Source organism: Excalfactoria chinensis, chromosome 6, assembly GCF_039878825.1.
Source record: "Excalfactoria chinensis isolate bCotChi1 chromosome 6, bCotChi1.hap2, whole genome shotgun sequence".
Taxonomy (NCBI): Eukaryota; Metazoa; Chordata; class Aves; order Galliformes; family Phasianidae; genus Excalfactoria; species Excalfactoria chinensis.
Genome location: NC_092830.1, coordinates 9,393,696 through 9,418,316, shown reverse-complemented (window position 1 = coordinate 9,418,316; position 24,621 = coordinate 9,393,696). Strand labels below are relative to the sequence as shown.

At 42.8% G+C, this 24,621-nt stretch overlaps 1 long non-coding RNA gene across 2 annotated transcripts; it reads left to right on the top strand.

Annotated features, from left to right (window-relative positions):
* Positions 1-5,005: 5,005 nt before the first annotated feature.
* Positions 5,006-22,101, top strand: LOC140254336 (uncharacterized). Of its 2 annotated transcripts, XR_011904161.1 has the most exons (6): positions 5,006-5,060; positions 8,870-8,993; positions 10,166-10,301; positions 13,255-13,378; positions 20,149-20,232; positions 21,693-22,101. It is a non-coding gene; the product is annotated as an uncharacterized lncRNA (long non-coding RNA). The 2 variants fall into 2 exon arrangements; XR_011904162.1 differs by lacking the exons at positions 20,149-20,232; positions 21,693-22,101 and adding an exon at positions 14,893-15,001.
* The last annotated feature ends 2,520 nt before the right edge of the window (positions 22,102-24,621 follow it).

Sequence of the window (24,621 nt, the reverse complement as noted above, 5' to 3'; positions counted from 1 at the left end):
CCGGCCCATTCTCCCGCTCCTTTGAAGCAGAGTTTGACTCCCTGTGCAGCAAAATCAGCACAGACCCTTCCCTTTGGCCCACGTGTCCCAGCAGCTCTCCCACAGACAGAGTCTCTTCCCCAGATACCCGCAATTCTCAGGGTTCCCCATAGCCATCTAGTGCCCCAGTTACCTGTGTCAGCAGGTCCAGGGTTCCCTGAAAGACCCCATTTCTGAGTAATAAAGACACCCTTTGCAAAAGCAGCTGTTTTGACCATTTCCATTGGTTATAGTGCATAGGGCTGAGACCAGCACTTTGTGCAAGGGAAGGTGTTGGACAGCTGCACACCATTGAGGGACTCCTTGGTCCCAGCATCAGCTTGCTTTTCTAATTGGACTGTCACCCAGGCTCCCGCCAGAACAGGGAAGTGCTGGGGAGGCTTGATACGTGAAGAGTTGTCCTTCTAGGCTACTGCCCTGAATAAGGGCAGGCAGTGAGAGAAGGAAGCACCTGGAAGGAGGAGTTTCCAGCGGTGAGCACATCTAGGAGAAACAACATGGTAGCTAAGGCTGCCAGTAAAATGCTTATGTCTGCAGGTGAATAGATGACAGCCTGCTTCATGGCAGAGACCAGAAATCACAGAAATCATTTTACGAGTCATGGCAGAAATCATCGAATGGTGTGGATTGGAAGGGACCTGAAGGACCTTTGAGTTCCAAACTCCCTGCCACAGCCAGGCTTGTGAATCATGAAAGTATCTTTTCTATATAAAGGTGGACTCCATTACCCAGCAAACAGGTTTTTTTTATAAAGGTCCCCGTTTTGTTGTGGACATTGGTTACAACTCTTGTCCAGGGAATTTGGTGTTCCCTTGCCCTGGGTAAGTAGGAGGACTCCATTACCCAGCAAAACACAAAGGATTTTCACCCTATACCTGAGACCAGCTAGCAGAAATAACTGTTATGGGGCAAAGGTTGTCAAAAGAGATACTGAGAAAGTGAAGGTTCCGGGGAGGCTTCATTGTAGCCCTCCAGTACTTGAAAGGAACATATAAAAAGGTGGGGGAATGGCTGTTTACGAGGGTGTATAGTGATAGGACAAGGGGGGGATGGTTTTAAACTGAGATAAGGGATATTTTGTTTGGATATTTGGAGGATGGTTTTCACACAGAGGGTGGTGAAGCACTGGAACAGGTTGTTCAAGGAATTAGCGGATGCCCAATCCCTGGATGCAATCAAGGCCAGTCTGTATCTTGCTCTGGGCAGCCTGGTCTAGTGGTCGGTGATCCTGTACAAAGCAGGGGGGTAGAAAGTAGGTGATCATTCCGGTCCTTTTCAACCCAGGCCGTTCTGTGATTCTATGATTCAAAATTAAACATGTTAAACTTGTTGCATGGATACCTTATGGTACTTTTTAATAGCTATTCCAATAAGAATTTCTCTGTAAACACTATTGATGAAGAACTCTTATTTTTATTTTGTTTTGTTTTGCTTTTTTTTGTTTTTGTTTTATCTTGTTTTATTTTATATTCTTCTATGCAAGTAAAAGCTGGAAAGGGAGTGTCTGTGAGCCTAAAAGCAACCATTTCTGGAGGGTTGGAAATGGCTCAACGTTGCTAGAAGAGACTCAGGAAATTAGGGGCACCCAGTGGGACTTAAGCACCTCCCAAGGCTTTAGGGGATACCAAGGTTAAGGAGCAGCATTCAGGGTGCCAGAGACTTTGACACCTTCTCTGAGCTGAAGAGCAGTGGACAGAGTGAGGACAGACTCAGGGTTGGTAAGGGACACTCAAAAGAATAAGGCATGTTCTAAGCGGCAAGTGTCATGGGAAGGTGTTTTGCAGATGCACAGGAAGACTTCCCCAACATCCCACTTGGACCCGATGGTTGAACTGTGCGCCAGAGTATGTGCAGGTTGGATATCGCCTGATCAGACTACAGACTGTGACAGGAAATTGCTGCTGAGTAGTACGTAGAGCCCGATTGGGCTGGTTTACGCAGAGAGGGTTCAGACTTGTGGGTGGAGCATGCACAAAGGTGTTGAGGCTTTTGCATGCTCCAGGGTTACCCATGCCACGCTGCGCCATCATGACATTGCAATATTGGTTAGTACTCAAGGATGGTGTCCTGGGGAAGTCCACGTGACTGTTCAAAAAATCTTGGTAGGTTGGAACAGCATGGCACATAGACACTGTCAGGGCTAGGAGCAGGACAGCAGTCCACCACAGGGAGCGCATGGCCACGGCTGCCTAGGAAGGAAACTGTAAGAGAAACTCACTGCTCTGTGAGAGTCCCAGGTAACTCAGGTGCCCCTGCTGCACCCAACACAACCCACCACTCCCTAGGAAATTCTCCTGACCCCCAGATGCACTATTGTCCAACAGGAGATTGAGACAAACAAAGATCACCTTGACACCTGTCCCTCCCAAATGGCAAATGACCCCAGCCCACTCTACATACACAAGAAAGCCCAACTCCCTCCTGGCCCATAACCATCAAGTCTCCTCTAATTATCCAGTGCTAATTCAAGCTATTAAGGAGGCAGAACACTTCCTCCTGATCCTCTGGAGAGCTTCCTGTAGAACGGGGATGCTACACATATAAGCAAATTCCCACCCCCTTTTCAATACATTTTCACACCCCTTGTCCTCTCAAACACATACATGTGCCCCAGCAAAATACTCCACTGTCCTCGATGTCTCAGCCAACCCCACAGAGACACCTCTTTTCCCCGGGTCCCTCGTATCCTGCCCACCTAGGACTCACGTTGCCACTCTTTGGGTATTTGTGAGGATCTGTGCCTGTCTCTCCTCAGGGTCGTTCCACCTCGACCGTCGACCGTTTCCTCCGTCTGGCAATGGTTCAGGGTATCAGCTGTGTCTTTTATTTAGTACAGTGTGACAGGAAACTCCTAAACAAGGAGGAGTCACCACAGTGCAGGGAGGAAGCACACAAGAGGCGGCACTTGGGGGGTTGGAGGATGGGATAGAAATTAAGAACTTACGGGCTCTGCTACTTTGGAAGGAACTCCTAGGCTCTGGTGTCCCAAACAAATTATAAGGGCCATGGTCAGAGACAGCTCAGGGCTGGCTGGCTGGTCAGCTGGTGATGTGGAGGTGCCGAGTCAATGGGATCTGGGATGTGGATGGCTATGCTGCAAGCAACATGCAGGTGGCCCGGCAGCATTGCTGCAAAACAGATGCATAAGCAGCACTTCATGCTACAGCCCTAAGACTGCTGCCGAGGCTCAAAGCTGCAGCACTGCAGGGCCAAGCAGGGGTTTCACCCAGTTTTCACAGCAGGAGATGAGAGAATGAGTACAAGAAGACCCCAGGAACTGCTGGCACTTTCCTTCTAGTCAGGTTTGGTCACTGGCTGCACATCCCCACCTGGGACATCTGTGGTATTTCTTGCTGCCAGCTGTGGAGTAGAAGAATGTCATTATAATGCATACCTGGATGAGATGTGGTTGAAGAACCCAGGCCACAAGATCCTGTCTGGAAGATGAGATTCACCATTAGGGAAGAAGGCAACACACAAGCAAGCACTAGTGCACCAGCTCCAGACATCTCCAAAAACAGGGATTCACAAGGGACAGTTTTCAGGTTGTGTGGAAGGACTGTGCACTGTGGAGAAGGCAAAGTTACGGTCTGGAACAGCACACTGAGACTTGGCACTGTGCTGAGAGACTGCACCTGTATAGCTAAGAGCAAAGATTGCCATCTTTTTAAGATGGCTTCTTTCCTCTGCCCAAATGAACTTCTAAACCAAGAGGAAGGAGATGTCAGCATCACACACCATCCAAGACTGTGCCATGTTCTGCCATGTCCTTGTGATTCACCACTTCCTCATTTAAAAAGACGTTTATGTGGTCTGGTGACTGTGCAAAAGAATTTCAGCTTTGTGGTCTGTGTTACCTGCTGCTACAAGGACACAAACGCCTTTTGGCTATAGAAAAGTTCTGGTGCATTTTTGTCCCCTGCCAGTCCGTAAAGGATCCCAAGCCGGTGGCTATAACAACAAAGGGCAGAGCACTGTCCATTTATTTTCTCACCTGAGAACAGATGTTCTTGTCTTGCTTTGTGAATCACAGGGAGCCCACTAATGACAGTTCCGTGGCCATGCAACCAGTATCAGCCTTTGTCCGTGAGATGGGATGTTGGAGATGGCAAAGGATGAGGCGCAGCGGGCACGCTGCAGCTCTCCCCACTCGTTTTCCTGCACCAGCCCAGATGTGGCACGGGGCACTGGGCTTCACTGCATGCTTCTCTGCTCCTCTGATTCTAGCAGGGCTAAGCTCTCCTGTGTGAAGACAAGTATGAACTGTTGCCACTTTTTGATCATAAAGGCAGACTCACAGAATCACAGAATAGTTGTGTTTGGGACACCTGGATGTTGCCTGTTCCAACACCACTCCTCCAGTGGGTATGGACTTTTTAGTATATATTGGAGTATGTAGCATATATTCACTACTCAGTGTGGAGTAGTGAATGAATTTGTTCTTTTCTTTTTCTTAGTCATGCAGCTTTTGATTTACTCAGTAAACAGTCTTCTTCTCAACTCGCGGATCCTTGTACATTCACTTTCCCAGTTCTCTCTCCTGTTCCACTCAGGAAGTGTATCTAGCACCTAAGAGGTACACAGCTGCACGCCAAGGCAAAAGCACAACAGAGACACATACACTGTTAAGTACAGAATTACAAAAGGAAAATTCTCTGCAGCCCTTGTATATTGCCATCCTCTAGTTACATTAACGTACCTTTGAAAACCTGACAGCTGAGCTCAGTCTCATGTTGCATGTTAAATAAATACATATGTATTAGTATATGCATTTGTGCATGTATGTATATGTATATGTAATCACAGCCTGAACCACTGATTAATCAGCTGAGGCAAGATTCAGGTCAGCTTTGGGAGCACAGGTGAGGGTAATTCAGCTGTGCTCTGTATGGGGTAGAGCCTGACTCCACCTCCTCTAGACCTCATTTAAGGGCTGACCAGGGCTGGAGCAGCATCCCTTTGAGATTGTTCCTTGGTGGATTTTGCTTCTGTGTTTCCATCAGACTGATGGTCTCTATTGGGTGAGTCTTTCCATTTAATAACCTGTTAAATACTTGTTACTGTTTGCTTGCTTCAGTGTTTCCAGCTGACTGAAGGCCTCTATTGGGTGAGTCTTTCCTTTCTTTCATGCATGTGTACATTAAGCTTTAGCTATTTTTCTCTCTGTAAGAACATGTTACTGAGGACTGTGTTTCCACTACAAGTGTTTGATCTGTAGCAGCAATTCCAGTCTTTTATGCTTAACCTTTACATTTCATGTGTATTCCATGATTTCTCATAATCCATAAACTGTCATTCTATGAAATAATGCTTTCCCATTAGAGATCTCACTGCATGTTTCCTTTTGTTATCTTTTGAAAGCAGGTTTTCATTTCATGTGGTAGCAGAATTGTAGGTCGGAGATTAAACAGGTGACAGCATCAGGTAGGAAGCTAGGGCTGACTCGGGGGAGCTCAGGTGCACACAATGCAGCTGACAAGAAGTGTTTGGAGCCAGGATCCTCCCCTTTGCAGTCCTCATTTAATGGATGTTGGGGGTACCTTTTGTTACAGGTACCTGAATAAGGGAGGTTTTCTGTAGGTAAGTGGTGGGTTTACTTAATTTTGTTCCTGTGGCTGTATTTTTCTTTAAGTAAATTTTAGTTTTCTGTGGTTTGGGATGTTTTTTTCTAATCAGTCACTTATACCTTCAGTTACTTCAGAGTTGAGAAACATTGTTAGTGTTCCAACATCTGCTGCTTAGGAAAGAAAGTCCTGCTGCTGTGTAGTACCGTTGTTGTGGAGAGCTACCGTGCCTGGGTGAGCCACTTTAAACAGGCAGGCTTGTCTACTTTTATTTTTCCGCTTTTAAGGGAAGGAGTAGCAACTACTCAAAGGTGCAGGAGAAGCAGGAATAAACAGGTATGAATTATGGACCAAAGCTGTGAAGTTTTGTAAGTTAGGACGTGAGAGTTGTCTCTAGAGTTTCTTTTTTGCTGTTTACCTTATTTTCTCAGGCTTACAGATACACTTTTATTTCTGTTTTATATTCATTATTTCAGGCTAGGGTAGTGTGAAGCTACCTGTTCTAGGGGAAAAAAGCCTGGCTTGATAGGGCTGAGAGGTGACTCATTAATGTCATTGACTAGTTCAATTGCTCTTTAGTACTAGTGGAAATGATTTTTTACTCGAATGTACAGAACTGTGAGTTTTGGAGGTTATTACTTGACGTATAATGTAAATGTTTTGGCAGCCTGCTCAGCTCATAGGTTTCATAAATTATCAGGTAATGCTTGAGGTTACTAAGAGCAACTGTAAAGATCAAGCAAGTGATTATATTATGCAAAACAAGGGAAGATTTTGAGAATCGGAAATTACATGCACTTTCTGTAGGGTTACGAATCTTGCTCTGATAAGGAACAGGGTCTTTAGGGACGTGTAGACATCCCTTTGTAGCCGGGAGCCTGAATCATAGAATCATAGAATCATAGAATCACTCAGGTTGGAAAAGACCTTGAAGATCATCAAGTCCAACCGCAGCCTAACCAGTAGCCTATCTCTTAAAAAACAACCACAAAACAATACCACAACAACAAACCTCTGCTAAATCATATCCCTGAGTACCACATCCAAGCGACTCTTAAACACATCCAGGGATGGCGATTCAACCACCTCCTTGGGGAGCCCATTCCAGTACCTAACCACCCTTTCTGTAAAGAAGTTCTTTCTAATATCCAACCTAAACTTGCCCTGGCGCAACTTGAGGCCATTTCCCCTCGTCCTGTCACAAGTCAGTAGTGAGAATAGACCTGCCCCACTCTCACTGTAAGAACCTTTCAGGTACTGGAAGACAGCAATAAGGTCTCCCCTCAGCCTCCTCTTCCTCAGACTAAACAGCCCCAGTTTCCTTAGTCTCTCCTCATAGGGCTGATTCTCCAAGCCCTTAACGAGCCTCGTTGCCCTTCTCTGGACCTGCTCCAGTACCTCCATGTCCTTCTTGTGCTGAGGTGCCCAAAACTGGACACAGTACTCGAGGTGAGGCCTCACCAATGCTGAGTACAGGGGCAGGATGACTTCCTTAGTCCTGCTCACCACACCATTCCTGATACAAGCCAGGATGCCATTGGCCTTCTTGGCCACCTGGGCACACTGCTGGCTCATATTCAGCCAACTGTCCATCAGCACACCAAGGTCTCTTTCCATCAGGCAGCTTTCCAGTCACACCTCCCCAAGCCTGTAGGATTGCCTGGGGTTGTTATGACCAAAATGCAGGACCCGACACTTGGCCCTGTTGAAACTCATTCCATTAACCTTGGCCCATCGATCAAGTCTATCCAGGTCTCTCTGTAGTGCCCTTCTCCCCTCAGGCAGATCAACACTCCCTCCCAGCTTAGTGTCGTCTGCGAACTTACTGAGGGTGCACTCAATCCCCTCATCCAAATCATCAATGAAGATGTTAAACAGAAGCGGCCCAAGCACCGAGCCCTGGGGGACGCCACTTGTGACCGGCCGCCAACTGGGTTCCACTCCATTGACCACAACTCTCTGGGCCCGGCCATCCAACCAGTTCTTCAACCAGCGGAGCGTGCACCAATGTTGATTTCTGAATAGAAGATGGTGTTCAGTGGTAATACTGTTTTTGTAATTCCTACAGAGTCTTCAGAGTAAATCCCCACAGAGACTACAGTCGTGCAACATTTACATAGGGTGGAAAAAATAACATCCCAGGAGCTAGAGTGCATTCATCATACTCTCTATTCAGTACTGTGCGAGTAGGCTGTAAAGCTTTGCATATCACAGAGTTTTGTTAGGAGTCTTCACTGAATGTTTCCTTCCTGAAGTTAATTGTGCTGCGTGGTATCCCTTAGCTGCCTCCATTCATATTGATGGAAAACACTCAATGTGGACAGAGACTGACTTTACTTCTTTGGATCAGTTGGGGCAGGGCTGTTTTAATTGGCAAATGTGGGGACAGTTTGTACCTTAGGTCTCCAGCTCTTTGAGCACAAGTATTTTTTACATTCTTTGAAGGACTGAGTTTATTAATGGCATTACTGGAGTTTATTTTTACTTCTGTGGTTACTAACTTGCTATTGTTTGGGATTTATTTTTTAACTTTTTTAAAGACCGGCTGGCAGCTCACATACTGTTGAGATTTGAAGCTTCTGATATCAGGTGTATGAGGGTAAGGAGAGGTATTAAGAAGTTCCAGTTGGTGGATTCTTAACGTTGTGTCATAGTTAACGAAGTAGTTAGCTTTGAGGGTTCTTTTCCTGCAGAGAGAATGATCTGTGAAGATTATTTGCTGGACTTTTGTTGATCCAGATGGTTATTCCAGAGTTATGTTATCTCAGTAGCTTCCAGCAGTTTATCTTCAAGTGAGAGTTCACTTATTCTCATTTTAGCTGACATTACTGGCTTTGAAGCTATATCTAGGAAGTGGTCTGCTTAAAACACAGAATGTATTCTCACTTCAGTAAGAGCAACCCATTTTGCAGAGCTGTCTGCAGTGCAGTCCTGCAAGTTATTGATTTATGCAGGCTGTTAATTTCTGCTGTAGGGCAGCCTCTGTGAAGAGCAGAACTAGGAACCTACGATACAGCGTCACCTTTTGGAGGTGAAAAGGAACGGCAGCCTGAAAATACAGGATCTCTTCAGAGGTAAAACAAGGGTAGGGATGTTTATGCAGGCTCCTCCGTGATCGTGTTCTGCTGTTACTGTGAGGGAGCTCATTTCTGTCTTAGGTACTTTAAAATGTCAGTGTTTGCTGGAACTGCTTTATGTACGTATGCTTTCATATACTATGTGTTGTGAATGATCTGATTGAGTTACATTTTATCTTGTTGTCACAGTGGAAGAAAGGATACAGAGTCTGATGGATTTTAGTCTTTTGGCGGCTCATCCAGAGACCTTTAGAAAGAAGTTACAGGAAGTCCCAGCTGATGTGGGTGGATGTAGAACCGAGCTGTACACCAGGTACATTTTTATTTTTGCTGGCACACTCTAATTGAGCGGGTATGAAGCTTCGGAGGAGGGTTTTAGCCGTTATCTGGCTCACTTGTTCCTTATTCTAGGTAGGTCTCCCGGCATGGTGAGCCCTTTCATCTGCCTGGCTTTGCAATAGCCTGAAGCAATGTGTAATCCCTCTCTCCTTTGCTTTTTGAGGTGTATGCTTGTAGCAGGCCTACTTCAACCAGCTCTGATGTCTGAGTAGGGATGTTTTGTGGTTCTTGTTTCGCTAATAGTCTTGTTTTGTGTGGGAGGGTTTATTTGGCTGATTCAAGGTGTTTCTGCAGTTTTAGGTTCCTTTCACTGGTGCATATGTTGTTGAAAATGAGCTGGTTTCTGTCATCTTTAAACTTCCTAATCGGCATTTATTCCACAAACCCTTCGTTTTTTTCCAGAATATACTGTGAGACTTTTTTTTCTTTTAGGTCCCTTTAAGATGTTTACTTGGGTCATCATACTGTTTTCCGGGTATTTTTGGTGTATAATAAAAGGTTGAAAATGTGCATTAAGCAGGTGGCTTTAATGCTTTTCAAATGGAATGCATGTTTTTGAGGAAACAAAAGCTAAGAGATTAAGGAGTATCAAGAGAGATGTGTTGGGTATTTAGGTTGGATTATGGATCATTATTTTCAGAGATATCTAAGGATTTACTTTTTTTTTTTTAATTGAGTACACGGGGATAATTAGTGAAAATGAAAAATCATTGAGTGTGATATTTGCCTTGGTTTCATCATAAATTGGTGAAGCGTTACAAAACACCGTGTGCCAAAATGCATGCCCTGAATGCCAGTGCTTTCTTTGCAGGGTGCTGACTCTTCAAACGAGGACAGTTAATTGTGCATGACACCTTCTCCCTAGAAAATAAGTTTCTGTAATGTATGGTTATCTATTTAAAGTAGTACTGTCCATCACTACTAAATTGGCCTAGATAAAAACTACACATTGTGAATCAGAGTCTAAAATCAATACCAGCTCTGATGGGTACTGACTTATTTGGGTACTGAATGCTGCTATGGTACCACAGACAGGAAGTGCTAGAGGAAATGTGGAGCTGATTCCAAGGGTTTTGGTGTGAGATGTGAACTAGGTGTAGTTGCATCATAACTGATCAGTTTAAGACTGGTGTTTTTCCCTTTGAGTGCAATGCAGTTGTCCATAATTACTAACCGTCTGGGTACATCCACAAGAAGTTGCTTTCTGTGAAGGACTCGGATCATTGACTGTACTGGACATCTCTATATGGGAGCAGCTGTTTCATTGACTAAAGGAGTACAGGTGAGTGGAAATGGATCTGACTTCATGCTGAGCTGACCAAATGTTTATTAACTTGTTCTAAAAGTCATGTAAGCATGTCCTCTAATGCTGTGCTTAAGCTGATGATTCATGCTGTGACAACTGATACGGCATGAGAACCTGTTATGTTTCTTTTTTTTATGTTTTTGTTAATTTTTAGCTTCATTTCTTTATCATCTCCTGTTGTGGTATTAATGTCTCAAGTTATCCATCGTGCTGTCTCTGTATTATATGCTATTTGAAGTTCAATGTTTTATGTAGGAAAATGCCTCTACTGCATGAATGTAGGCGTCAGCTTAACTCTTTAGAACCTGATCACAGTTTCTTTCTATTTAGTTGTTTTTCTTCTGAGTGTGCTGTCTTACCTATGACACTACACAGGTGCTTCAGTAAGAGTGTATAATTATTTTGCTGTTTGGATATGGGATTTATTCAGAAGAGGATGAAAAATTCTCATTTAGTTTTTATTCTAAAAAGAAAGAGGTAGTTTGTAGTGTGCTGTGGTTGTTGTGTTTGTAATATTGGTTCTCTGGATAGCACGTGAGAGCTCCCAGGTAGATAAATCTTTTGCAGGGGCCTGGGCTTAGAGTATGTTCCAGCCACTTGAGACAGCTGCTGCTTTTTCTGTGACCCCCTGGACTTGGTTCTCCATTAGCTGCTTGGGGAAGTGATATGCCAATCGACTTCTGCCTTCAGGTAGCGTGATTTGTTCTTGTCCATGAGACAGGATTGTGAAGGCTGTGTGGTTTAGAGAAATGCTTCCTGCCTCTGTGGCCCATCAATGGTGAATGCCCCTTTGTTCAGTGCATGAGGATCTTAGGTAAGCTGTTGGGAAATAGTCTGTAGACAGTCTGCTTTGTCTTGTTTGTATTTTGAGTATGTCAAGAGAGAGAAATCTGTGCCCTTGTTTTAATGCATGTTGTGTTAATAGATGTTGAGATCGACAGGTCTGAAGAGAGCTATCTTCTGAGTCACAGCTATCACCTCCAAGGTAGAGCTGTCCTCAGTTTACTGGCTTTGTTTCAACTGGGCTGCAATTGCTTTATTCAGAGTGCGTGGCATATTGGTTTAATTTTTTCTCTAGTTGATAACTATGATATCATTTTATTAATTAATAATAATATTTTTTATTATTATTGAAGGTGTTGTAAAGCAGTGTTGTACAGAGTTGAGGCTGTTCTCAGCAAAGTGTGCAAGGAGCCAGGAGGTAGCAGAGTTAGGAGAGTGGCCTGAATCTGACCTACGGGGCGTGGGTGTTCATCTGTCTTCTGCTCGGGGTTTAGCTGGAGCATTGGTCAGGAGGTGGTGAGCAATTACTTGTGCATCACCAGTTGTTTATATCCATTTATGTATATAAGCTTATAATTTATATCCTTTTCTCTATTTTAGTAAATAGGCTTATATCAACCTATGTGTTGTTATATAATTTCCCCCCACTGTAGTTAGTGACTGTGTGGTGCATTCCCACCTGTGAGGTTAAACCTCAGCACTTGCCCAGCAATTTTCTTCCATCTGAAGTTTCTCATTTTTGTGTAAATGGCTTGTTCTGATGTTTAACTACTTGTGATTTCTCTTGCCTGTTAAGAGCCTACTCACAGGTGTGGCTGGCAGGGAGGCACAGTGCCAACCTGTTTCACAGGGCTCACTAACCATCTATTACTGTGACCTCTGCTTTGTGTCTTTCCCAGCCATGTACTTCACAGAATCACAGAACTGTAGGGGTTGGAAGGGACCAGGTTGCACAGGTAGGAGTCCAAGTGGGACTTGAATATCTCCAGAGAAGGAGACTCCACAACCCCCTTGGGCAGCCTGTTCCAGTGCACCGTCACACTCACTGTAAAGAAGTTCTTGCGCACATTTGTGTGGATCTTCCTATGTTCCATAGTATGTTCATTTCCCCTTGTCATGTCTCCACACACCACTGAAGAGAACTGGCCTTGCTGCTATGGCCCCCACACCTCAGATATTTATAAACCTGAATTAGATCCCCTCTCAGTTGTCTTTTCTCAAGGCTAAACAGACCCAGTTTGCTTAGCCTTTCTTCATAGGGGAGATGCTCCAGTCCCTTCACTATCTTTGTGGCCCTCTGCTGGATTTTTTCCAAGAGGTCCCTGTCTTTTTGTACTAGGGAGCCCAGAACTGGACACAGTTCTGCAGCTGAGTCCTTACTGGGGCTGAGTAAAGGATCACCTTGTTCAGCTTGTTCGGTTGCTGACTAACAAGGGGAGACCTTGCCAGCCCACACAGCCACAGTATTGGGGTCCTCATCTTCCTGTCTCCTAGATAGGCTCCGCTATGTTCGCTTGCCCTGCCATGGTTGCGGATAGGTTTGTTTCCTTTAAGCTGAGGGTGAAGCTGTGTAGACAGCATTTTGCCTTTTCTGTTTTTGCTCTGTTGCACACCTTGCCTTACTGACTCCCATAGCTTCTTTCCGACACTTGAGGTTTTATGTGGCACCGTTATCTAATGTGGAGTGAGCGGCACCGAGGCTGTTTTCTCTCTTTTGAGCAGAGGAGATGTACTGAAATTCCTGTTGCTGGAAAAATAAATTGATTCAAATCCTCTCAGCTTTAGTATGTAGTTTTGGTGCTGCACTGTTCAATAACATCACCTGAATACCCTCCTTCCTCCTCACTTCCCTCTTAGTAACACTTTCTCTGAGGGAAAACCAACTGTCTGTGGTTTCCACAGTAACTGCTCCCAGGTGTTATGGGTACCTTCAGGGGAAGTGAAGGGATTAGTAGTAAGAGGCATACACAGCTGTTGCAGAAACTCTGCAGCAACAGCTGTGCCTGGGTGGGTTTAAGTGCTAAGTGAGAATTTCCTTCTTTTATTAACTAGTCTTTGATTTCTTTTAGAAAAGGACATAATTCCTTCTGGGGAGGGGTGTTCTTAACTAATTTGTCAGTTAATATTATGTTCTTTTGGGTTACAGGCATGTGTTGCTTGGCCAAAAGTTTAATTGATGATCAGGATGTTTTGACAAGGAATCAAATCGAGTCCTCAGGTTTGTTAGCTGATGGAAGAGGAAGCCAGTTCTGCAGTGTCACTGAATGCAGGTACGGGTTCGCATTTCTGAAATCCTTTTGAGTGTTCTTTAACTAATGGTGTTAATATTATTTTCAAGAGCAACACGACATTTCAATGAATGTGGCCATAGCTACACCTTGACATGCTGACTTCATCATGTTTATCCTGTCTTCTCTCTGCTCTATGGGATATGCAGGCTGTTGAGGTTATTAAATCTGGCAGGTGTGTTGTGCGCACGTAGGAAGCAAGTAGATCCCAGAATATAGGGAATGAGTAGCTTTTGCTTCTAGGAGGCTTAAAAGACAGACTAAAAAGCTTTCTCCTTAGTGTCTTAACCTGTTGCTGTAACAGTGCAGTTGACCTGCAGAACAACACTCTGACTAACAAGAGTCAGAATGGAAGGTAGTTCATTTAAGGTATATACACCTGAACAATGTGGAGTTTCCACTACACTACCCCAGCTGTGCAACTAGTGTCCCACAAGCAGTGATATTTATACCATGCAAAATGCACACTCATGATTACCCAAAGCAGGTATTGCTAAACCATTCTGCACAGTGGGTTGTCCTATGCTGACTAATACCTTGAATGTTTTCTTGCTTTTCACTCCTTCTTGGACATGCACAATGTATAGTCGAGTCAGTTTGAATGAGCTTTCTTTTACGGTGATTGGTCCAGTTTCTTATCTGAAGGTTTCAGATCTGCAATTCCAGGAGCTTATTCCTTTGAAATGTGCTATGGATAAGCCAAAGCCTTGCCCCCGTTCTATCAAACTCCTCCCAAGTCCTGCCTATTCCTTCTAAGTTCCTCCCCAAACTCTGTCTCTGCAGTAAGGCGTCCCCGCTTTCTTTGTTTTCTATGCAATTCAAGCGAGGGCCTCCTCCGGCTGTACAGGGGTTGTCCTAGGGTTTCTACCATTATTAACATGAGTAATAAAAATTTAGTAGCTTATGTAAGTACTCTCTGCCTGTGTGGTGTTTTCAGATTGCTGATCTGGATTTCTGTGTTGGTGTTCCTCTCAGAAAAGCAGAGCGATGGAAGCTGAAGCCGTTCTGGCAGTGAATGCTCCTCTACAGTATTGCTTTGGCTTTCAGTGGAGGAGCTGCTGAGAGGAAGGGGTGTGAGAAAGTGTTCTAGAATGCATTGCTTGCTGCTGTGTAACATTGTTTGGCCATGTTTGCTCGCTACTTTGTGAGGGGAGAAGCTGAGCAAATGCAGCAGGTGCTTCTGGGTAGGTGGTTTTCAGCTTATGTTAGATAGGCAGAGAGGAAAACCTTTGGCACTAACAACCTGCTTGTGAACATGCACTGGAGAACTGTCATGGTGTTTTTCACTTTGAACCTTTAAAGCTTTAAAGCTTCATAAATGCTCAACTGGACTTCTTATGAAGTGTCTCAGCAGTGCCTTATTGCAAGTGTAAACAAACCATGGTCAAGAGGGGCAGCTGTAAGTCTGGATCTGACTTGCTGAGAACAAGGGAAGTAGCGTAGTGAGTAGCGAAGCGTGTTGTTTTAAACCTCTTTTTGCCTGCTTGTATTTGTAGATGGTATTAGTCTGATGTGCGGCAATGAGGCCCCACAGTAAGAGGTGGCTGGGAAGTAATGGAACTGCAGCGTGCTTGGTATTGCAGTGAAACCGTAGAGGAGAGAATGGTGAGTCCTTACCTGGGTTTTTCCTGGTCCCGTGCCAAAGAAGAGTCTTGTTTCCTAGGCTCCTTTCTGATTTAAAGCTTCTGTTGTGCTACTGTTCTATGGAGTCTATGGGCAGGAAATTTTTATGCTGTGAATTAAAGCATCTTGTTGAAAATGAGCATGCAAATATCCAAAATGCATGAGAAATACAGAATGCAGCTAGTTTGCTTGAATTGCTCTATTGTGTTTCCATGATTTGTTGTTTCCTAGGAGTCCTGTAGGCTTTTTGTGAGCTGTGGCAAAAATCATAACAGTTAACAGGTGACTGCCATTAAGTGACTAGAGAGATTTGCTTGCTGAAAGGAATGGATGAGACATGTTTGTAGTACTACTACTTATATTGAATGCTTTTTTTTACACAGGTTGTTGTGTTTGGTCTGAAGGTATTTCTTAGTACTTCAGCTTCATTTTGCATATGTATACCTAGAAATGCTTGTCTTCGTTACAAAGCAAAAGAGATTTCTGTACTTCTTTTCTTGCCCTTTTTCTTCATGCACAGTCAGTATTCCTCAGTTTCCTTCAAATTATCTGTAAAAATGGTCATTCTGTGATGTGAGCTGTAGAGCTAATCTTCCAGCCAGCTGCTGAGGTGAGTGGTGAGCTTTCCTGATGGCATGCCACAGAAATGTTCAAAGTCTAAAACAGCACACAGCAAATGCTCAGTGCATAGGTAAAGGGCTGTTTGCTGGCAGGCTTCAGCTGAAAGCAGTTAATCAACTTGTTGTCTCGATTAAACTTGGGAAGCTGCTGCCTGTGTATATAAAATAAAAACAAGGAATGCATGTATGTCCTCAGTTAATTCCAGAGGTGCTGAGGTATGGATGAACACTGTCAGAGCTGTTTTGTTGAAGGTTTGTTCTGGAATGTCCAGACAAGCATCATTAGGTCTTCTACTTTTCCACTTTGCATCACATACTGCTTTTCTTCCCTGATCTCGCCTGCAGCGTTAACTGTTTTTGATTAGGACTTACCTGTGCACGCTGATGTGCTGAAGGCTATGGGGGAGGGACTTCTTTAAGGGTGTGCAGTGGCAGGATGGATGAAAATAGCTTTAAACTGGAAAAGGGTAGATTTGAAGCATTCAAAGCCAGGCTGGATGAGGCATGAAGCAACTTTGTCTAGAGGGAGGTGTCCCTGCTGACAGCAGGGCAATTGCTACTAGTTGATCTTCTAAATGTTCCTTTCAACCCAAATGATTTAGTGATTCCACGAGTATTCTTAATGTTCATCCACACCTGTGGGAACTTTTGAGACCTTTCATTGCCCTTTTTTCGAGTCTATTTTGTTATTATTAAATCCATCTCTAGGTTAGTCATGTTGTTGTTCTCCACTTGGTTAAATAAAATGAAAACCATGGTATGCAATGCAGCCTCTTTAAATACAGGAAACAGAACAATTACTGTAGTCAAATCTCCCTTGAACACCAGAAGCAGAAGTCTCCTGTTGTAAATGCGTTGCTGTTAGCCTTACTCACCGTATTGCATTTGGGAAAGCAACTGTGGGGCATGCTGTAGGTTCAAGATTCACCCCTAAGGAAGAGTGGATGTTTTTCAACCAGGAGGTTAAGAGGTCAGTCGTGTAGGGTGGCCAGCCTACAGTGTAGTGGCAACGCAGGTGAAGGCAGAAAGCCAAGGGACTGCTGCCTTCCTTCCTTACCTGTGGCAGAGGGATTTACGGTGGCTGAGCAGTCTATGGGCCTGTGTTGCTTTAAATGTGTTTAATAGGATCCACTGTGGCTTTATATTTCTCTTTCCTGTTTTAGATACCTTGCCTTTCAGCTTGCTGGAAATTTTGAACGGAACGGGCATCAGCAATATACACAGTTGTATTGGCTCTTTTTTCCCATGCTGGCAAGATGATCTCTTGACCTCCACAGGCAAGCCCTATGCTTTCTTCTAATTGCAATTGCTTGTTTATGGGATTTAGCTGTCAATGTTGCTGTGCTGTTTTGATAGTGTAGGAAGAGTATTGTGGTGGCTGTCAGTTATTTCCGCTTACCTCTGATGGCTCCCAGCGCATGTAACTGAGTAGCACGGAACCTGTTAAGTTTCAAGGCTGGCACTGCAATTTCCCCTCATAGGCTGCTCTTGAGGCTAGTTTTCTTCCTGGCCTCCTCTTCTTTGCCCAGTGTCTTCAGTAGATGCTTTACCTACTTCTCCTTAAGGTCTAGTATAATGTCCCTGTTACAGATTCCCATGACAAAGCCATACAAAGTCTAGTGTGATACATCAAGGGATAGATTTATTCAATTAAGCAAGGTGGTGCAATGAGCAAAACAGTGCTGGGTGCTGAGGGCAGTCTACACTCCACCAAGGTGCCAAGGTCGCAACTTGAACAAAGGATCAGTTCTGCAGTTACACAGTTCTTATCTCTTGCATACGTTCCAGTCCTTCTGTGGCTGCACAGGTTATTGCTGGGGTCCTATGTTGTTGTGTGGGGGGGTGCACTTTCTTGTCTCCTGATGATCGTGGGGGTGAAATTCAGCAATCTTTTCTGTTACTCTCATGTTATTTTCTAGCAGCTTATGTGCCCTGGCAATGTGTATTTTGCAGTGCATGCAGCTGGACCCTTACCTATCACAGTTCCAGTCCACTCGAATTCAGGTGCTGTTTGTTATAGCCTTACTGTGGCATGTGAGCCTGCAGGCAAAACTCCTACTTAATTCTGTGTTTCCCTAATGAAAGCAGCAGAGCTGGTTACTTAAGGGCTGGAAATGGACTGTGAGATTTGTTATGTTTTTTGTTTGTGTCACTAGATTTCTGCTTAGTTGGTATGCTCCATAGCCAAGGAGGGCCTTTGGCTTCCTTTACAATTAGGTTGTGAACATGTAAAAGCAAGTAGACAGCAAACTGTTGTGATTAGTGTTAACTCGAACACTGCAGCACCTGACTTCTCAGCTCACAATGGTTTTGAGACAGTGTTTTTGAGTTTCACTGTCTTAAGGAATTCTATTCATTTTGTCTGTTTTCCTGGTACCCTCTTAGTTTTTCTGTGATTGAGGGTCAACTCTCACATGGATTTTTGGGATCCAGGAATACACCAGGGTATTTCCTTGGTTCCCAATAGCTATAGAGAATGTAATGTCTTTTATGCTCCAATTGATGGACTGGAATACATGAGCCATAATTAGTGCATCTCTGGCAATAGGAGTAGGAAAACTTGATGTGTGGGTAGGGTGATCAGGGGAAAATTCTCGAATATGTGCTTAAGTACCTAAATCCTTAATTAGGGTGTCCTTGGCTAGAATTATTTTGAATTTAAACCTACTTCAAAGTCCTGCACACCCTGCAGGGTTTTCACTCTACTTTTCATTGTCTCTTAGCTGAATGCCCCTCAGTGTATGTCCCAATTTGCAGCTCATTCCAGCACAGAGCATCTAGCTCCTCACTTTCTACTGTCCATCCCCCTTCTGCCTCAGCAACATAGTTGACAACCTATCCAACTTTGTGCTACAGCTCCTCCTTTCCCGGTAAATAACTCCCAGAACCTCTCCTCCTGCACCTCTTCACCCCATGACAGACAAAATGCTTATTGTGCTTGTCTTCTAGTCCTTTATAAACTCCCCCAAAGCCTTCTGCTCTCTAATGTACTCCACTCCTGCATTCAATCTTTTCCACTACATTCTAGTATATGCAGCTGGACAAACAGGAGGCCTTTCCCCCAGAGAATTTCAAGTTCCTCAGTGCAGGAATCTCAGCGTATGTCCCTTTTCTCCTTCTCCTTGTGCTTCAAGGCAGCAAAGCAGGTTAAGTCAGGCTAGGCGTATACTAGCCCTTTGTGTGCTGTGAGAATGGATGACTCCAGGCAAGGTCTGGAAGAACACTAAGGCTAGCAATACTTCAGTGTGGTACTTTTTAAATACATTGTTGCTACTCTTATTTCTCTTGCCAAGTAAGCTGTACAGGATTCCACACATCTTATGAAGCAAGTTCAGCCCTATGAGAGCTTTAGAGCTTTAGGTGTTTATCCGTGTGTTTATTTGTATATGTTATTTACGGTCACATGTAAACATCTGTCTGTTAGATGAAAAGTGCTTTCAAACCAAAGGGATTTGGATGGATTATTTCTGGTTCGGCACTTTCAATGAATGCAATCTTATGGAGCTAGTGTTATTACACCAGTGTATAGTTGCCCGCACCACCACTGTAGAGTTGTGCTGCTTCTCTCTTTTTCCCTGGGACAGCCTGGAGATACTGCAACCTGAAGTGAAAACATCACCAGCCTTGGGCTTTCTCTAAGACATGGAGCTTGCAATGAATTAATTTTGGATGAACTGTTTATTTGCTCTGTGTGGAAGAGGAGTGATAGCGCATTACCAAGAGAATACCGACAGCACTGAAACAGTTTTCCCCATTGAAGAACAAGAGCAGGCAGTGAAGGACTACTGTAGTGCATTCTCTTCACAGATTACCAACAGGCTACTAGATGGCTTTCTAGAAGGGATTGGTCTTGCCGAGGTCAGGTCTATGGGTCACAAGTGAGTATGTTGATATTAAATACATGTTAAGTGAGGTCAGCATAAATGAATACCAACTTGGCACCTGAACCCAGATCCGAGCTATTTCACTTGATGTTTTTAAAATGCTGCTGGTAGTATAGTTTTACAATTTTACCCGAGGTTTGCATTTGTTAATTTCATCCTGAAAGTTGTTAATTCACGTGCTATCTTGTACCAGTCAGTCGCTGTCCTACTGCTTCTGTTTCCAAGATGTTTCGGTACTCTTATGGTATTGATATGTTGATTCCCTTCAAATCTTCTTCCATTCTGTCCCGGAGACCTTTGCTGAACAAAGAGCCTGGGGGGTGATTCCAGTCCTTATCGATATCTCTTCAGGCACATCCTTAGATATGTCACTACTTGTATATTTGTACAGTGTGTACTAGAAAACATTAAAACACATGTTGTTGCTAGTTTATATACTGTTAATTATTTTAACTTCTCCTCTTTAGATCCTTTATTACTCAGGCCTTATTTGTCCAGCACCAAAAATTGGTAGTTTTATTTCAGACAGCTGGACAGACAGGAGCTGCACCCTTTGTACCTATGACTTCTACCTAGGAACTACAAGTTTCTTTACTTATATATTCTTACTTTGTTCTAAATGCAGAAACAACACTTGATTCCCACGCTATGGCAGCTCCTGTTATATTTCTACTGAGTGTCTGCAAGCTGTGACTGGGTCAAATCAGAAGTAAGTCTTGCTTAACCTCTTGATCTTTGAATTGTTCTGTGCCAGGATGATACAGCTTTTTAGGTACTGCATTCTCTGCTGGAAAGAGTGACAAATTCATGGAAGATAAACCTATTGAAGACCGTTAACTATAGAGAAACCACCTTTACCAGAACTGGAATCGCACATAGCTGAAGATGTAGGAGCCCTCTGGGGAGTGCCATTATTTGTCTGATAAAAGGGTATGCTCTTCTGCAGGCATCTACCATCAGCTGCCGTTCAAATTGCTAAGCTTTCATTTGCCTTTAAAGGAAAGCACATAACAGGGAAGAGGGTGAGCAGCCGAGTCGTCGTCCCCTCGTTCAGTGGGTCTTGAGGGCAGAAAAGGCCAATTAGGAGTGTTCCCCTGTTGAATGCTTGTTCCATTAATTCTTGAGCACTATGCGGTTGGTGCGTGATTTTCATATTAACTTTAAGTAACGGAGGGCATCCAGGTTTTGTGAAATGCCAAATTGTAATAAAATATTTATATGTAAAAAAATATATAATAAAGAAATAAAAACACAACTACTGATAGGACTGTAGGTCTCTGTACATGCCCATCATGGAATTAATGGTGCGTTTTCTGGTTCACTGATATTTCCTGGTAGATATATGATGCTGGTTTGGTGGCAATTTCTTAATGTGTTGCCATACTGTTGTAGAGAATTGTACTTCAAAGGAGCTGTGATCTACAAATAACCTCTTCTCAAAGAAGTGTTCATTGTTTTCTTTGTACTTTGTAATGTGAACCCAGAGTCCAGTAATTTTCACCATTTATTAAAGAAAAAATACACCAGAATGGCCTTCATTCTTCCTGCAGACTCACACTTCCAGCTGTCCCCAGCTGTAAACTGGAGCCTGATGAGCTCTTAGTTGCCTGGTGTGCAATGTGAGAGAAATCAGAAACTTTCTCTGCTAACTTTCCTCTGCTTATGTTACATTGTTGCAGCTCCATCTTCCCACACCTTTAATTTTCTGTCTGCTGCTTTATTTTTAATTTGTTATTAGTAGTGTTGAACTGCTATCTAGCTGCATCAATATAGAGTTTTCCTAAATGAGCATGAATTGCTTTGTTTTCCTGATGCTTATGCTGCAATGAGAATGCCCCGATGCTTACATGTTATCTTAGAAAACAGATAGGAGAGGATGAAAAAGGTTTGTCCAAATGCTATTAGAAAGTGATGGGGCTTTCTTATTTCTTAAGTTAGGGTCTGAAGATGATGTGTTTTTTACCTCCATTGTGTTTCTTTTTTTTTTTTTTTTTTTTTAGCCATGGTTAAAATTTTTTAGTGTTATTGCCTCGACTTATCACACACTGTGCATTATTGACTGGAGATGGATTTGAGTGCTGATATACAGTGAGCTTGTTTTTTGAATTAAGCATTACAGTGATGTTTGCCATGTATTTGGCATAAGTTTTAACTTGTCATTTCTTGTAGGTGTGGATGTCTTTTAGCCTCTCTGGAATACTCAAAATACTGAAATCAAGAACTACAAGTATGTAAGGTTAATACATCAGAGTACAAGGCTGTCTATATGAATTCCCAAAGTTTAGCCAACCCAGTATCCAGTGTGTAACAGCAGCCTGCAGAAAATGCTTAGGAAGCATCGAACAAGATGCACTTACGGTGTACATTTCACTGGGTATCCTTCTGTCCTTCAGAAAGCTGCAGCTGAGTGCCTGCCTCAGCCACAGGTAGCTCTGTGTTTAGCAGCCTTTGTGTATAGATAATAGGTTTGTTTCAACATCTGTAAGATGAACTGGACACAAAATCCTGTGGCAAAGCAATCGCAAACTGTTTGAAGATCTGAAGATGCATTTCTTTGTGTTTTCTATCTAATGTCTTTGTGGAGAACATTGCTTAGTTCTTAAATAGGAAAAAAGCTATGAATTATTCCCTTGTCTGTATACCAACCAGAGTTACTCATTCTCATGGTAGATGAGCCAAGAGAAAATAAAGCTTGCTCACTGAGTGTTGCATGTGTGTTGGATAGGAATGTGATTACACATATCTGGGACTTAGTCCTGCCTGTGGGAGGCATTTCTGTTTCTAGGTAATGTTTACAAATGGAACAGATATTTTTACTGTGGTGGTCTATTTCAGGGAGAAATATTCAATGAAAATAGATACTTCTAAAAAATAAAAATGAGCTTTATCTGGGAGACCTAAATTCTAATCACCTCCCTGTTCCAGAGCAAAATAATGTTATTCAGATTAAGTGGTATATGATTTTTATATATTGAAGCTAGTAACCGCATGTAAAACCTACCTTAAATCTGAATTTATTGGATTTTTACTGTGTGGTTTATAATTGTTTTGTTTACACTCCAGTCCTTGCAATCCCCAGTGTTACATTTACATGGTTGTCAGAGGGATTTTTTCTATTTAGTATTGTTCTGATACTTCCTGTGTAGTTCACTGGTGGAGGTTAAATGTTATTAAGAAAAATGTCCATACTTCTTTCGACATTAAGAATTATTGAGAGCTCTGTGTTGTTAACACTTGTCTGCTCTGGAAGCAATGGTAAAATGTCTGCCAAGAGGTGCTCAGTTTAATAGCAGCTCAGTGCTAAGCAGCCACTGCATCAAGCTACTAATGTACAGTCAGTGTTATGAGGATGTCAGCATGGGCCTGTGTATGGAATATTAATTCCCCAGTCGTTCATTTCTTGTATGCATGCGAAGACACCGTATAGAAAGTGAATGGCTGTTTAGTGTGCTCAGAATTTTCTTTTTTTTTTTTTTAACAACTTATTTTTTTCTGCATGCAAATAGCTATAAAATTGAAGCTTTCTTGAAGGCATTTTAGAGAGATGAAATAACTGTAAAAGAATAGGACGGGACTTGAAATTCCAGATACCTCCTATGACTTTATTGGAAGTATGTTAAGTGAACTGATGATTTGTTCTTAAAAAATAAAATTGTTCTTGTTCATAGCTACTTAAATCTGCAAATTGATGGTATCTTCTTCAAATATTTTCTGTTGCAAAATTTACATTCATGCTACTCTACATGTGAACCATGAAAACAGGAGGAATGCCCTGAAAGTAATGGCTTCTTCCCAGCGTGCATTTAATGTTTCTGATATCAAAAAGATCCTTCTGATTTTTGCGGTAGAAGCTACGTATCCAGTATTTTGCACTGTATTTCTATATGTCTCTTGTAATAAAGCCTTCATGAGTTGGAATACTCTCCTATGCTCATACTCAGTCAATTTCAGATCGAAGAAAAATCTGCCTATGCTAACTCGAATACGGGGCTGATTCACAACAGTCTGCTTTTAACAACCTGAATAATGCTATGTTTCTTACTGTTCAGGTATTACTGCTAAAGCTTAGAAGATTTCACTGCATTGTAGTCCTTATCAACCAGTTTCTGTCATTACAAATTAGTAAACTGGTTGAGAACTGTTATGTTGTGGATACCCATCAGCTGCACGCACCACCACTTGCCCAGGTAGAGCAGACATCCCCGCTAGTCAAATGTGTAGGACTGAGACTTGCTGGACCCTGTAATGCTTGCCTTTCCAAAGTGACTTTGGATGCAGCAGTGATAGTTATGGGCCTACTGGATTATGATGAAAGTGGGGTTTTAGTTTGAAAACTTGGTGGAGTTTATTTTCATTATAGATAATTTGCTCATTCTATGTATTGTGCTGCTCATTGCTTTTGAAATTCATGTTGGATTACAAGTACTTTATCTCTGTATGCTCTCAGGTCAACGCGCATGTGATGTTCAAGGCATGCCTTCTGTATTTTGAGTTTATTCAGTATGCTGAATATATCTTCACAGCAGCTTTTATCTTAAGAATCATTTCTATCTTCCTAGAGAGGAATGTCCTCAAAGCAGTAATGTTAAGAGACTATTTGTTTTGTACAGCTGGTTTACAATTGGGTAGTCTGCCAAAGAATTCTCAGTAAGTTTGTGTTGTTATTTTGTGATGTAGGGATTTATAGGTCTGCCCTGCTTTGCTCTAGAAATGCAACTGATGATTTATGGCTGTGGTGATGCACGGAGGTGCAGTAATATTTCATTCAATTGCAAAGATTAAATGCCAAAGATGGATCACTTTATTAAGTTTCTTTACACTTATTTAATTAATAATAAAATCAATGTGACCTTTTTTAATGTTGTGTTTGCAGATGCTGGTAACTGTATTACAAGTTACGTGATCGCTGATGGTTATTATGGATGGTTATGATGGATATTATCAAAGTGAGAATTGGCTTGATGGTTTGATTGCACCCATGTTAGTATTTCACTGTAGGATCAGTGCAGTGTAATGCAATACCAAAAGGCTTTACAAAAACCAAGGACATGTATAGCAGTATTTAAAAGGTTGTGACCTGTGGTACTGAGCAGGTATA